The following is a 15257-nucleotide window of genomic DNA, read 5'->3' on the forward strand; positions in this document are numbered from 1 at the left end:
CACCATCCCAAATATTTTGAGACCTGTTGCAGGCATTTTGAAATTTCAAATTTGACATTAGATCATTTTGTGAATAAAATGATAGAATTTATCAGTTTAAACATTTGTTATGTTATCTATGTTGTATTGTGATTAAAACATTAGCTCATGTGATTTTTTTATTTAGAGATTATTATTATATTATATTATAATTTTAATTTAGAAACTCTAGACAAAATTTCACAACCAATGATCAAAATGCATATTTTTCAAAACCCTTAACACGTGTTTTTTTCTTTTTAATCAAAATGTTTACTTTGAAAAACCTATATGTTGTATTTATATTTCATCAGTAAATCCCATATTACAGCATTTCTATGATACCACTGTGTCAGTACTATTCTCTCTAGTCTACAGTATAATAATGAAACTGGAATCACATATTTCGCATAACTATATTTAATGATTGTATTGGCAAATACACAGTGAAACTATTGGTATCTTGTGTATGGGTAATGTTCCTATGGTATTTCAGAATAAATTAGTTTTTTTTTTAAACAATGCTTTTGCAAAAGCAAGGCTTCTCTAAAGATATGAACGCAATATGGAAAATTCTGAACACTGGATAGCCTGTGTTACAAATAATGACTGTTTTGAGTCTCGTAAATTTGGACATTTTTAAAAATGACATGAAGGTTGTGTTATTAGAGTAAAGATGATAGTGAAAAATCTGTAAACTGTAAAAAAAAATAAATAAAAAAAAAGCATCCCAACATTTTGGGAATTTCGGGTTGTATGTATTTTTTTAAGTTTTAATTTATTTAAGCTATTTAAAAACCCATTTGTTTTAAATAATGATCAATACCATGCTTTGTTTCATTGGATTCATACCGCAAATTCACATTCAAAGCTGAAATACAATATACTTTCTTTTTCCACAAAGCTGAAGATTCAGCCATGATGAAAGGCATAGATCACTGTAAAATGATGCAGTACAAAGCTGAGAAATCTACTGTACAAAGCACATGAATCACTTTAAAGGCCATGCTTTACAATGCTTTCTGCAGCTTAGCTTATAAATCAACATCTGAATGGAAAACATTCTGCTTTAATCCCCTGTTGTGTTTCACTGAAATCAGAAAATAACTGTTGAAATGGCATCAGCATAATCTATCTGATTCATTTGAACAAATATTTAAACATGGGTTGTGACAAATAGCCGACGATGTTGACAAAAAAGGAATGATGTGAACAAGCTTTGCTGACGATAACGATGCTGTTATTAATAATTCCGTCTAACCGGAGCGCATTAGCCTGCGCAAAACAACGGCAGGCATATTGCATTAAAGGAGCAGCATCCAGTGCCCCCAAGACGTTTCCATTCTCAGCATTTTATTACCACTTGTTTATCGCAGGATTACGTGCCTGCGAAAATCCATAGCAGGTTATTGCAAACACCTGGGATTTAATCAACTTCATTTGAAGCAATTTCCCTTTTTGCATCCAGCCATTAGAGAGTAACCGTGTAAATGATGTGTTACCATGGAGGAGACGTAAACAAAGTTGCAAAAACGAAAAATGAAGGCAGGCTAATGAACGACACCGTAACAAACGTTTTATTAAAATGTTTCCTGATTTCTCTTCCTTCCTGACTGAGGGAAGCAGACAAAAAAATGAGCCTAAAAATGTCTAGATGACTAGATCATGCCTAAAAATGCGTGAGTCTCGAAGCGGTGAAATTTTATTAATATTTAATTGTTTCGGAGGCGTGTCTGAATCTCCATCGTGATGACTTAAGTACAGGATTCAGTCAAACTCCCCTCATCACTTTGATGGAAAGTTTGCTGAAAGAATAAAAAGCTTGTTACTTACTAAAACGGCCCATCAAAACGACGGCGGCAGTTTAGCGCTTTATAGCACAAATCTGACAGCGTATTGGCGTCACTCAGCTTCGGCAGGCCCATCAAAACAGCCGATCGGGTTTCGCTCTTAACTGACATTGACATGACATGCATGATTTTTCTGAATTGTGACAGTCCTGCAGGAGCGCAGACATTTCCTCTGACAGCTAAATTACAACGTGGCAAGTCGGTCTGAATGTGTCTCATCTGCCGCTTCTCTCTCTCTCTCTCTCAGCCCTGAAATAACAGCCAGCAGCGCTCCTCGTTATCTGGAGTGAAAAGGGTGCTATTTTCTGTGGAGGAGTTCATAAAATCACTGTGGTGATAGAAAGTCAAGAAATACGGTAGGGAAAGTAAAGGTGGGATGAATAAGTTGCCAGGAGAAAAATGTGAAGCATCGTTTTTAGCATATAAACCGTTAATTTTAATGCCCGCGAGGCGTAAATGACATATAGGGCTTGTTCCGAACCCTCAACTCTAAGCATTGAACTTCTTGTATTTTCAGTTCAGCCCAAACTACGCTGGGAAAGTGATGTAGAGATCATTTTAACTAGTAAAGTTCATTTAATTACAGTTACTTCTTGTTTCGATAGTCCACTTAGACATATGGTGACAGATTAGGGAACACATATTCACTATTAACTAAATGTTTCCCTCAATAAACACAAATTTGGCAGTAAGTTAGGTGTTGTTGTAGTAGTCATGTTTAGGTGTTGGGTAGAAAATTGGAATTTGGTATATGGCATTAATATGTGCTTTAATAATCAGCCAATATGCTAATGTGTATGTTAATAAGATATTAGTTAATAGTGAATAGTGTTCCCTAATCCAAAGTGCTACACGAAAAGTAACTTTGTAACTACTGGCACATGCAACTCCTATTAGAATATTAAAAAAACGACGGTTAGGGCTGGGATAAACTGGTAGGTTATGGTTAGGTTTAAGATTATGTTTAGTAAATTTGACAAGTTGTTGCAAAGTTGCTACAGTTTGTGGAATGTCTAAAGTGAACTATTTAAAAAAAATGATCTTTTATGAAAACAGGCATCACATTGAATCACAAAAGACATTTTAAAGTAAACTGAAATAATATTTTCTTTTAAATAGTACTTCAATAAGCTTTTGCAATTTTTTGATTCAAACTTTGTCCATTCAAATCAGCATGTCTGATGTTGAAAGCATATGGACTCATGGAAGGTAATCAGTAAACCTAGTTTTTTTTTTGTTGTTGTTGCCACGGGCATATTTTAGTATTAGATTGTAAGCTTCGCTAAAAAAGTTTTTTTTGCACCCTCAGATCCCAATAATTCCAATAATTTTCCTCTCCTCACTAACCATGCATCAATAGAAATCTTATTTATTCAGCTTTCAGTTGATGTACACATTTCAAATAATAAAAAATACCTCTATTCTTGGTTTTGTGGTCACATATTTCCCATCATTCTCTATATAACATGATTATGATTCTGGTCATGGTAGACACACAGTAGTTACATGGGGGCCCCGCCGTCCATGGGACCCCCACAGAACGCAATTTCTTCTCATATTGTCAATACCAGGCTAACGATAAGCTTCGGGACAAACAATACTGTTATTTATCTGTGTGGTTTTATCCATATCTTTATCCATATGTTTATCCATATTTCTGCAATATCTCCATAAGAAGCTGTTCTCAGTTGATGAGATGCGTCACGTTCTCAGTCTCTGTAGGCGCATGTAAAATATTATAATGCTTAAAGTGAGGTGCAATTTATTCAAAAAATGTAAAACTTTCTGTCAGGCGTAATTTTTCTAACATCACGAGCGAATCTCCGTCAGCTCTCTGTGAGCTCATCAGCACTATAAGCGAGCTGCGCACTGAACGGTCGACAGAGGAATTGTCATAATTTGCGAGTTTATAATTTGCATTTCTTTTTAAGTTTGGCCAGTATTTAAACCATTAGCACTCGCGCTCTCCAGACTCAGTACTCATGCACGCTCAACAATTTGCCCCATTGTAAAACCAAAACACACAGCATTATCAAACGTTTAAATATGTATATCTGGAAAAACGAAATGCCTAACAAATCCCCTCTCCACCACACACACACAGACAAATCAAGACAACAAGAGTCATCTATAAGAAGGGGATTCACCCCATTTTCAAAAAACGAAATGTAGGCCTGTAAAAATCGCTATTAATAATTCTACGTGTTAAAAAGAATGATAAATGAATGAAAATTGCCCTGTGCCGGTGGCAAAACGACATTTTACTTACGCAGAACCGAAGCCTAAAGTATAAATTTAGCTCGTTTTTTCGGTTTTGCATGCACTGGTACTTCCTTTGGGAAATGCAAATCAAGTTACACATCAAATGAAAGCTTAAAAAGGCACCAAATCTGCTGGTTTAGTTTGATATACATTATTTAACGAAACACCCCGGCCTACAAGAGTAGAGAATTAAGCATAACTATTATTACTGTTGAAATCAGTTTTGTTCAAGCGTCAAGATATTACACATTCTTCGCCTCACGTGATAGGGGTTAAATTATTCAAGGCACGGCTCAAAAACGCTGTCGTGCTGCGAGGGTTTAAGGTTCCATTGTCCAGTGCTAAAGGGGGCTGGGTGGGACATTCTCCACATCCTATCATTTTCCTGAGACGCTGCTGGGCTGAAACAAGAGAGCTTGAAGAGGCCGGGGATCAGGGGACCAGAGGCCCCGGAGACCCACAGAGAGCGTGATGCTACACATACACTCTCACACCAGAACAAAACCTGACAGAAATGCCACAGGCTGCTATTCGTTTCCATAAAGTCAATATGCAATCAATAATAATAAATCAAATTTGTAAATAAAAAAGGGTTTTTGTAATCCTTCCTTAAAGTCAGCGTGAAATCGATTGACCCTATGTTCTCCGTCTTATTGTGCACAACTGAACGGTGACTTGCATTACAAATAAAAAACTTGTCTTTTATCAAAATCCAATTACTTGCTTCCTTTGTGAAATGACTTTCCCTGACATCACAAATCCTTCTTTTCATTGACCCCTCCAACAACCTCCATTTTCACGATCTAATCAATTCCCAATGGATAAAATCAAATCCGTCAACATTTTTGCTCTTATATCATGTTTCACTTGGAATTATGTTAGACTATGAAAGAAAAATGGTTGACATCACGTTGACTCTAACGGTTTCAGTCCAGTACCAATTTCATCAGCGCTTACAAAAAAACGAGATGGTCTTGCTTACCAAGTACAATATATTTAGCTGCAATCCAAATACAAAAAGCCATTGTCATGGATCAGAGTGACTGATTTGGGTCTCATTTTTTAAAGTGACATTTCCACTTAAATGCAGCGTGGCACGCGATCCAAATGTCTTCACCACAAATCACTGAAAGAAACATACAAAGAAGAGAGCGTGACCAACAAATTTTAGGGGGACCCAGAGGTTAAAAGGATAAGAAGTGATTGATGGAAATTGAAAATTTGGGGAGGCTTTCTCGCTCAATGCATGAACCACGGTATGCTTTCTTTTTAAATGTTGGAGGTTTTGAAGTCTCTTGTGCTCATCAGCGCATATTTCTCCTAAAATAACAAATCTAAATAAAAAACAGAAAGAAATGTGACAATTGATGGCATGCTGTAAAAGCTATAAAAAAAAATTATGTAAATACATCAGATTTAATCTTGGAAAAACCTCAAGAGAAACGTCTGAGCTCATATCAATTTACCATCTCTGAAAATTCATGTTTCAACATTGTGAGTCTTTTTTTTCTCAGGAGAAACATCTGATATACAGGTCTTTATTTGCTCTTCACCTCCATGTCACAGCTGTCAGGGAGAAATGATGGAGATATTAAAGAGGTTTCATTTGCAAATTTTTCTTTTCTATGGGCCCTCATGTGCCAATTAACAGAGAATTTAATCTTTTGCGATCGTTCGTGCTGTATTACAGCACCTGAGAGATCTTCGAGCCTTTCCTGGAGAATTTTCTGGAAATTAGAGATGAATATTTGCAACACCTCAGGTATTTAACATTCCATGCCGAATTAAACACGGCAGTGCAACTCCATAAAATCTGAACAAGGAGCAAATGTTAATCTATTTGAGTCACACTTTTTCGCATTTGCTAATTAACACAAAATGATCCTATTTACATATTTAGCGACAGAGCGAGAAATCTCCCCAGCTCAGAGTCGTGCATATGATTAAACTCGAGCACTTTGTCAGCATTAATGACATCCTTTTGTCATGAAGGGTCATTCTGACGGAACCTCGGAAGACAGAAGAAGCTAATGACCAGATAAATGTAATATTTCTTCTACGACTAGAGAAGAAAATCTATCCAGCATAGTTTTTCTGTCTAAAAATGACAGTGAAAAGCCTTATGTAATATCCATATAAATTAGCAATGTCATTCCTGGTCCAATGAAAATTAATGGTGGCCACTTTTGGAACATATTTAAAAATCAGCATTTTCATTGCCCCTAGATTGAAAAGTGTCCGTTATGATTGTTTTTAATGAGAGTTGTGAGGATTGTAATAACTCTTATAGCATTTTTTACACCTTTTCATTGAACCTACATGGAACAAACAGGCCATTTTGTATTACGAACAAACTTCACCAGATGGTTTGATAAACTTTCTCACCTGTTAATCTTAGCTTATCTTTGTGTGCTTTTAAATATGAAATGACACTATGCATGCAAACAGATTCATTGCATGAAGCCGAAACACTGACCGAACTTCAGATAATCCGAGTGGACCGGGTTAAACTTTTGGTTAAAGCAATTTAGCGAAATGCTGTGCATGTTCATCTCTCCTGTCCGAGGGTAAGTGGTGCACAACATCGACCATCTCTCCATCCTCTGAAGTGCTCTTTTTCAATGTAATTGTGCTAGTATTTTCGGTGCAACAAGGCAAACACGCTCAAGCTGTAACAGAACCCTGCGTGTGTATAAATAGCCCTTTTATCACATGCTTGTGTCGGTTGCTAAGTGAAATCCAAGTCGAAAAATTGAACATCAGCTTAGCTTGAATAATTTGATACACTACCACTTCTCCAACTTGGCAAGATCAATTTTCTCTAAATCAAATCACTGTAATTACAAAGAGAAAATTCTGCAGTTGTAACCTTGCAGCTTCAGCGAAATAAATAAATAAAAGTTTCTGTTTCAACCGCTGTAAAACCCATTTAAGAATTCAAAGGATAGACAAACAAAATCCATAATCCAGAATAGATAAGTGCAGGAGGAATAATGGCCATCACTAATTGTTATAAGCTATATAAGCTTGTAGCATCATCAGATGAATCTTAATGGAAAAGAATATTTCCACTGAGAATTTCAAGCCATGTGAATGGGAAAGTTCAAAATCTTATGAACAGATATTTACTTCGTGAGACTTAAGACTGAATCTTGTATACATTATGTAAGGTACATTGGGATATGTTTTACTTAATTTAATCAGTTTTTCTAAGGACACTAAAAACAAGAGTTTTCAAAAAATTATTTACTTACCAATGTCGCTCTGAAATCCATAGAATGTTTTTGCTCCAGTAAACAAGAAAGGAGAAAATTTGAAGAACCGCAAAACTCTGTTCCATTGCGACCGCTGCTGTCAAGCGAAATTATATGCATAAAGAATTTAAAGAAATTGCTCAACAAGTGCGTTTTGATTTGCTGAAAATGTACTCACCATCAGGCCATCAAAAATCTAGAATCTAGTTTGTTTCTTCATCACATCGGGTTTTGAGAGAGATTTAGTCGTTCACCAATGGGTCTTCTGCAGTGAATGGGTGCCGTCAGAATGGAGTCCAAACACCTAATAAAAATCACAATAATCCCCAAGCAGTCTACAAGACTTTAAACCGTGAAGACTTCTATCCAAAATGCAGCTTTCCCTTCTCAAGGCATGAATTGCTGTGTTGGATTTGTGCTGATTACTTGTGCATTATTGCGATGTTTTTATCAGCTGATTAGACTCTGATTCTTACGGCACCCATTCACGGCAGAGGACCCAGTGGTGAGTAATGCGATGCTAAACTTCTCTAAATCTGTTCAGATGAAGAAACAATTCCTACGAATTTCTACTAATCATGACTTAAGAGTTAATTAGACCTGGCCAGAAATAGTTGCTAGGAGGACAAACCTTGCATGAACTCAGAAGAAGGTTAATATAGCTGTGGAAATCAAATCTAAAATATGCAGTTTCATGTTTACACAATATAACTGGGGGACGTGAACTATAGATTTAAACTCTAATGGAACTCTAATCTTACAGTTACCTGGTTTATAGCGTGTCAGTTTTATGAAATGTCACGGTGGGGATTAATAACAGTGAGCGTAGAAATGTAGTACAAAGGCAACAGCAAGCCAACATGAACCTTATAGAAAAAGGAAAGAAAAACACTTGTTAAATTACAGAGATATTTGCACTCAGGCATACTCTTGAAGTTTGAATGATTACTCACTATTGGTTTGAAAGCTGAATCAATATAAGGGAACCTAAAGAGGTTTCTCGTCAGCACATAAAGGTTACTGCTATTTTTCTTGAAAAACAAGAAATCAGTCAGGGTGCGATATCCCACGAGGAATCGTTCATATTGGTAGATTAACCTTTTCAAAAATAGAGTGCACATAATTCCAGAGCAAACACAACAGTGACGATGGCTTTCATCTATGGGGTATTTCCACTGAGGAAAGAAAGATGAAATATGGAAAACTCAAAATAGTAAGGATGTCGTTAATTAAATCATTCAGTGCTACAATTCTGCACAATAAATCAGAAAGTCTCAGCATACAGACTTCTGACTACTGAAATGATGTTCAGAGCATGTTGTAGTTTATTCTGTAACAAACTGAAAGCTCATTTACTTTGGTGCATTTCTCAGATCAGAAATGAAATTTCCAAAATTAACTTCCACATCACAGTCACTTGTGCACATTATAAAAGCAGCTTCTCTTTATTTTCTTACAAATAGACACGATGACTTTTCATTCTGCTGGCATTCTGATGGCACTGATAGATAGATAGATAGATAGATAGATAGATAGATAGATAGATAGATAGATAGATAGATAGATAGATAGATAGATAGATAGATAGAGACAGACAGACAGACAGACAGACAGACAGATAGACAGACAGATAGATAGATAGATAGATAGATAGATAGATAGATAGATAGATAGATAGATAGATAGATAGAGACAGACAGACAGACAGACAGACAGATAGACAGATAGATAGATAGATAGAGAAAGATAGACAGACAGACAGACAGATAGATAGATAGATAGATAGATAGAGACAGACAGACAGACAGACAGACAGACAGATAGATAGATAGATAGATAGATAGATAGATAGATAGATAGATAGATAGATAGATAGATAGATAGAGATAGACAGACAGATAGACAGATAGATAGATAGATAGATAGATAGATAGATAGATAGATAGATAGATAGATAGATAGATAGATAGATAGATAGATACTGACTGACAGACAGACAGATAGATAGATAGATAGATAGATAGATAGATAGATAGATAGATAGATAGATAGATAGAGACAGACAGACAGACAGACAGACAGACAGATAGATAGATAGATAGATAGATAGATAGATAGATAGATAGATAGATAGATAGATAGATAGATAGATAGATACTGACTGACAGACAGACAGATAGATAGATAGATAGATAGATAGATAGATAGATAGATAGATAGATAGATAGATAGATAGATAGAGACAGACAGACAGACAGACAGACAGACAGATAGATAGATAGATAGATAGATAGATAGATAGATAGATAGATAGATAGATAGACAGATAGATACTGTATTGTAATCATTAAGCACAGCTTTATACTCACACACAGAGATCTGGGCTGAACTGACTAGTCTTTTCATTTAGAGTAATTTTACATGTGGTTCAGCACTGACGTGAAATAAATTGTTCCGCCCTCTTGTTGCAGTCGCTGTCAAAGTCTATATTTCTAAATGATGAGCCTGAAAAATACTGTTGTAATGACGCCAGGCAATTTGCAGAGCAGATCGCTCACTCACCGGCTTCAGCTCGCCGGGTCATTGGCCAGAGAGCAGAAGTCAATGCCAACTGGCGAACGCACCAGAATATAATCCAAAAATAAATGAAGAAAGAGGAAACCTTAAAGCAATAGTTCACCGCAGACATTAAAACCTGTCATATTTATTCACTCTATTTCTAGCTCAAACACAAAGGATGTTCTTTTCCAAGCTGCTCTTTTTCTGTACGTTTCCCTCACAATCGCAATGACACGAGTGCACGTAAACAATCAAGAAATGAGAAATTCTTTCTAAAAGCACACATTCTGTTGCATTGCTTCCTCGTAAAACGACAGAACAAGATTAACACCAAAAACACAAGCTATTTTTGCTTAGCGAGACTTTGTTTGACGTTACACAAATGTCCTTTAGAACCGTGCGTAGGTTGCTGCGAAGGAAAGCTTTGAAGGCATGGCGTATTCGGGAAAGAAAAGGGTCTGTGAATCAATCTCATCGCAGTGAACTGAAGGAATGTTTGAATAACTGTATCGTCACAGCCTTGAATGGTGGAGTGCGCCTGCCCTTTTAAGATATCTGTGGAACTGAATGTCTGAGGAGTACATGAATGCTGAGCAAAGGCACCGATTCTGCGGCGGATGCGGTAATCAGAATGCATGCATAATTCAGACAGTCGAGTGAACGCAGAAAAAATAAACGTGGGTGATGATGAACGCTAATTTAGTGCTTTTCGAGAGCACCGTCCATAAAGCACGAACCACTTAATGATACAGGTCATTCTTTTGCACGATATGCAGGAATTCGACGAAAAGGAGGTGTTCTGTCATGAACGGCGCACGAACTAAAGCCGTATTGCATCTGGACGAGGCCGAGATCATAAGGTCAAATCACATCAAAAGGTCAAGGCAGTTGCCGTGTCTATATTACACTGTGGTCAAAATGTGCGTTTTTGCTACAGTGCTGTTATTGTTTACCCAAAAATGATTTGAAGCAATTGAAAGGAAATAAAATATAAATATTGGAAGGAAAAAAAAAAAATATGAAAGAACTGAATTTTTTTTAGGTTTACAGTATTGTAAGTCTAAACGTTGAACTAAAATTAAATAGAAATCTTTAAAACAAAAATAAGATAACGTAAAATCACTAGAACTTTAAAACAAGTCAATTAAAAAAATTACAACATTATAGAAATAATAGTAAAATAAAAAAGTAGGCAGAGATGGGGATGGCTGCTTTCAGGCATTTCCTAGTATATAAAAAAATGCTCTAAAATACCTATATTTCATGCTCAGGTTAACTTAAATCTGTTAACATATTTACTAACATATTGCACTAGACCAACTGATATATAAAAAAAAATATTCAGCTTTATTCAGAGTATAAGTAACTATTTGTACACAATGCATATCTGCATTTAAAGTACAAAGTTAGTTTCAATTTATATCGGTTTATTATACTGAAAATGAAGGTATTTATATTATATCCATAAATATGCAAATGTATCGTACACTTATCATTAATGCATTTCAAATGCACATTTATTCTTTACTATGTTCGAGCCAAAAACGTTGAGGTTTATCTCCAAAGCAAACGTCAAGAATATCTTCTTTTCCAGAAAACTTACTCTGAGGCCTGCGATTTACCCAGGCAACCCCTTTCAGCTGGAAACATTCTTCCAGTATCGTGTTCAGATTATTGAAGTGAAAATATTCACCCCTCGAGTTTGGGCCGCGGATCCCACGTCCCACCCCGCGCCGTTCCTTTTACAATAATGTTTTCACGATCTCGCATTTCAAAAGGAAAGATTTCGAGCGGTTTCCAGGAAAAGGGAGTATGCCAGACACCCAACACTGCAGATAGAGCGAAAACATGCCACAGCTGAGACGCGCGTAGGGTTCGGTCGTGCCCTTTGTTTATAAATATTCCCCTGAAATTTCCTAAAAAAAATGTCTGATCCAGAGTCGCAACTCGAGGAGAAAAATGCATGCGGAACAGATACAGTGAAAATGATGGCTGTTTACGATATATGTTTTTTTTTACGCCGTGTGAGTTCGCTTTATTGCAAAATGTCTGCTGATGCATGTCAAGCAAGAACAGACCCATTAAACGGCCAGCGTGGCGGAACGCAGGCGGCACCCTTTATACGAGAAGAGAGCGATTCTCTCTCCTGGGAGCGTTATTGGTTTAGAGCACTTTGCAATCACAATTTCTCAGAATATGTGACACCGAGGTGCAGTTATACGCAGCGAGCGTTCGATTAAAACAACAGAGCAAGTGCTACGGCTTTCTTGCGACAAACATTCAGCTCGTGGCGTTACCGTTGTAATTCTGCAGACAACGTAGGCCGTGTTGTCTGTTAGTTACTGTGGACAGAAGGTGTCCTGGGGGGTCATTTGCGGAGCAGGGGTTTATCTGACGTCAAAGCATCCCAGGCAACATTACCGCCACCTGGGCCCTTGCTAATAATGCCCCAGACAAATCGACCAAATCTTGTGTGGCCCAGCGCACGGCGGCAAAAACGTCCCCGAAGGCTGGTGGTGTCGTCCGCGGGGACTCGCCGATGACGCTCGATGAGCTCTGATTTCGATTGTCTAAGATTAGACGTCTCGCTCACGGGGAACGAGCGCGTCTCCACTGAATCGCGCTGCTTTTAGGGAGAGAGCGCAATGTAGAATATCAAGCGCTTTTTGTCGTATTTTCCGAGCGTGCCTTCTTTCGAAAATGTCATAAACCGCATGTTTACCCTCAAGAAGATAGATGCAGTGTGCTTGGGGTTTTGTGTGTTTGTAATGTTAGCTTTGAGGTCTGGCGTGCTCATAAATGTAGATGCGTTTGAAATTAGCTGAAGGAAAAACTAAATAAAGGTTTATGCACATCTAGGGCGTATGCAATTTTTAGTGAAATAAGATATAAGATATAAGGATATATATAATAGTACTGTAAAACGATTAATTGTGATTAACTTGCATAACTTGCATAAGTTTTTGTGTATATTTATGTATATATAAATACATAGACTGTATATATTTACATGTTTATACGTTTATATATTCATATTCTTATATTTTATATAAATACATATAAATGCCTGCATGTGTTTGTACTTATACATAATATATACATGTACTTATACACAATATATACATAATAAATATGCACGCACATATTATGTAAGCAAAAACTTAATCGCCATTAATCGTTTGAAAGCACTAGATATATATATATATATATATATGAACTGTTTTAAAAAAAAAACATTTTTTAGACACTAACACAGAAGCATTTTTCACTAACCAAAATTTTCACTACAAGCATCAGCAAAACTAAATGAGCCGACATGACTGGCAAAATATCGGTGACCTGCTGTCAGATTCTTGTTTTAGAGAGCTCAGATCCGTCATAGAGAGAGGTGTTACCAAGACACCTATTTCAGTGATAGCTGTCAGGTGGAAGAGACATTTTATGCGTGGCATTTTACAAAAACGAGAAAAAAAAATCACTTACAGCGCCTTTAGCTTGACACGTCTTCCTGAAAACACAACGCCTGTGGTGTGTGCCGCTGAGAAAAACAGCAAGCAGCGAGACTCGGCACAGCAGTCAAAGATGTCTATCTAGCACATATATAATTAAAACAACTGCACAGACCTTAAAGGAATAGTTAAATTTTACTCACTATCAGAACATCACCAGAAACTGTCTTTGTTGACCCTGGAACAACATTGTGATTAACCAGTTTAGAGCTTTTGTGAAGTTTAGGGACACAATCGGTGCTTCAATTCTATACAGTCAAGACTAAATCTTTGGATTAAAATGTTGTTCCATGTTCAACAAAACTAAGCACTCATCTAACTAAGATGACTTTTTTCAATTGAAACAGATTTTGATGCATATATTACATTACTTGTTCACCAATTGATCATCTGCAGCGAATGGGTGCCGTCAGAATAAGCGTCTAAACAACTGATAAAAACATTGCAGTAATCCACATGACTTCATCAGTTGTAAAGGGGAAATCTGCGACTGAGTAATCCATAATAACATTTCCTCCTGAGCAAAAGCCCATGCTCCGTTGTCCTTTCGCTACAAAATCCACAGACATATTTGTTTAGAGCTGCTTTTCCTTCTTGCTGTTCGCTTAAAACGTTTCACCGGAGAAAGCAATATCTCGGTCTGAGGACTTGCATTACTTATATACAATCATTCGAAGTTGAAAACATCTCGATGGACTTGTTATAAATGTCATTTTTTCCTTTTTTATCAGTTTAAGCCCTCATTCCGACGGCACCCATTCGCAGCGTGGGATGCGATGGCGAGCGAGCGACGTAATGTTACATTTCTCCAAATCTGTTCCGACGAAGAATCTCAATTGCATTTTGAATGGCCTAAAAGTGAGTCGATTGTCTCGACATTTTCCATTTAGAATGAAAACGAAACATTATTCTGCTACGCAAACAATCAAATGCATTACAGTAAATGACTTCTATTTCTATTTCGCGCCTGTTAACCTAAAAGGCAGTGCACTATTGGCAAGCGCGTTCATGGTGTTGATTAGGAGCTCACTTACGGCAGATCATCCGCCTGTGGTTAATTGATCTGATCCTTTCTTCCAAAAGAAGTCGCTCTGGAGACCGATCATGACCTCACGGGCGGGAGGTTAAAAGCACCCTTCAGAATATGCAACAGGTCGTCCGTTCCAAGACTAATAAAAGCTAGGACGGAGTAGGATCCTGCAAGGCAGTGGAGCTCTCCGGAGGCCCTCTCTTGTCTTTCTCTTATCTAAAGGGCCATTTGCACTGACAGCGGTTAAATCGATGGTGGCCGGTTTGTCTCTGTGCTGTTTGTTTCGAGTCTGATAGTACATAGTTCACACTTCTGTCGTGGTTTTTTCTTCTGTATCTATTTCTTTGTCACCTCATGCTTTTGCTCACTCACGTTGTCAGACATCAACATTCTGTCACTTATGTTGCTGCAAATCACTTTCAGTGTACCTATTATATATATATATATATATATATATATATATATATGTGTGTGTAAAAAAATGGAATAGTAAATATAAGAAACAAATTACACAATGAACAAAGCATGTGTGTAAAACGTAAAAAAAAGACAACATGGTTAGTACGCAACATCCACAATGCAATATGGTGTTAATGTTATATTGTGCCAACAGACGCTGGCACACATTCAAGCACTGTTCATCTGTCCAGTTTGGTGTTTCTGGGTGTTTTTAGGTCCTAGCGGTTGTCTCACTTCAAGGCACTTCATGGACACTGGCTCCATTATCCTGGTCTTTAGTCTTTAACTGTATATGTGAAATTTTACATTTAACGCG

The sequence above is a fragment of the Puntigrus tetrazona genome, chromosome 9, assembly GCF_018831695.1.
Source record: "Puntigrus tetrazona isolate hp1 chromosome 9, ASM1883169v1, whole genome shotgun sequence".
Classification (NCBI taxonomy): domain Eukaryota; kingdom Metazoa; phylum Chordata; class Actinopteri; order Cypriniformes; family Cyprinidae; genus Puntigrus; species Puntigrus tetrazona.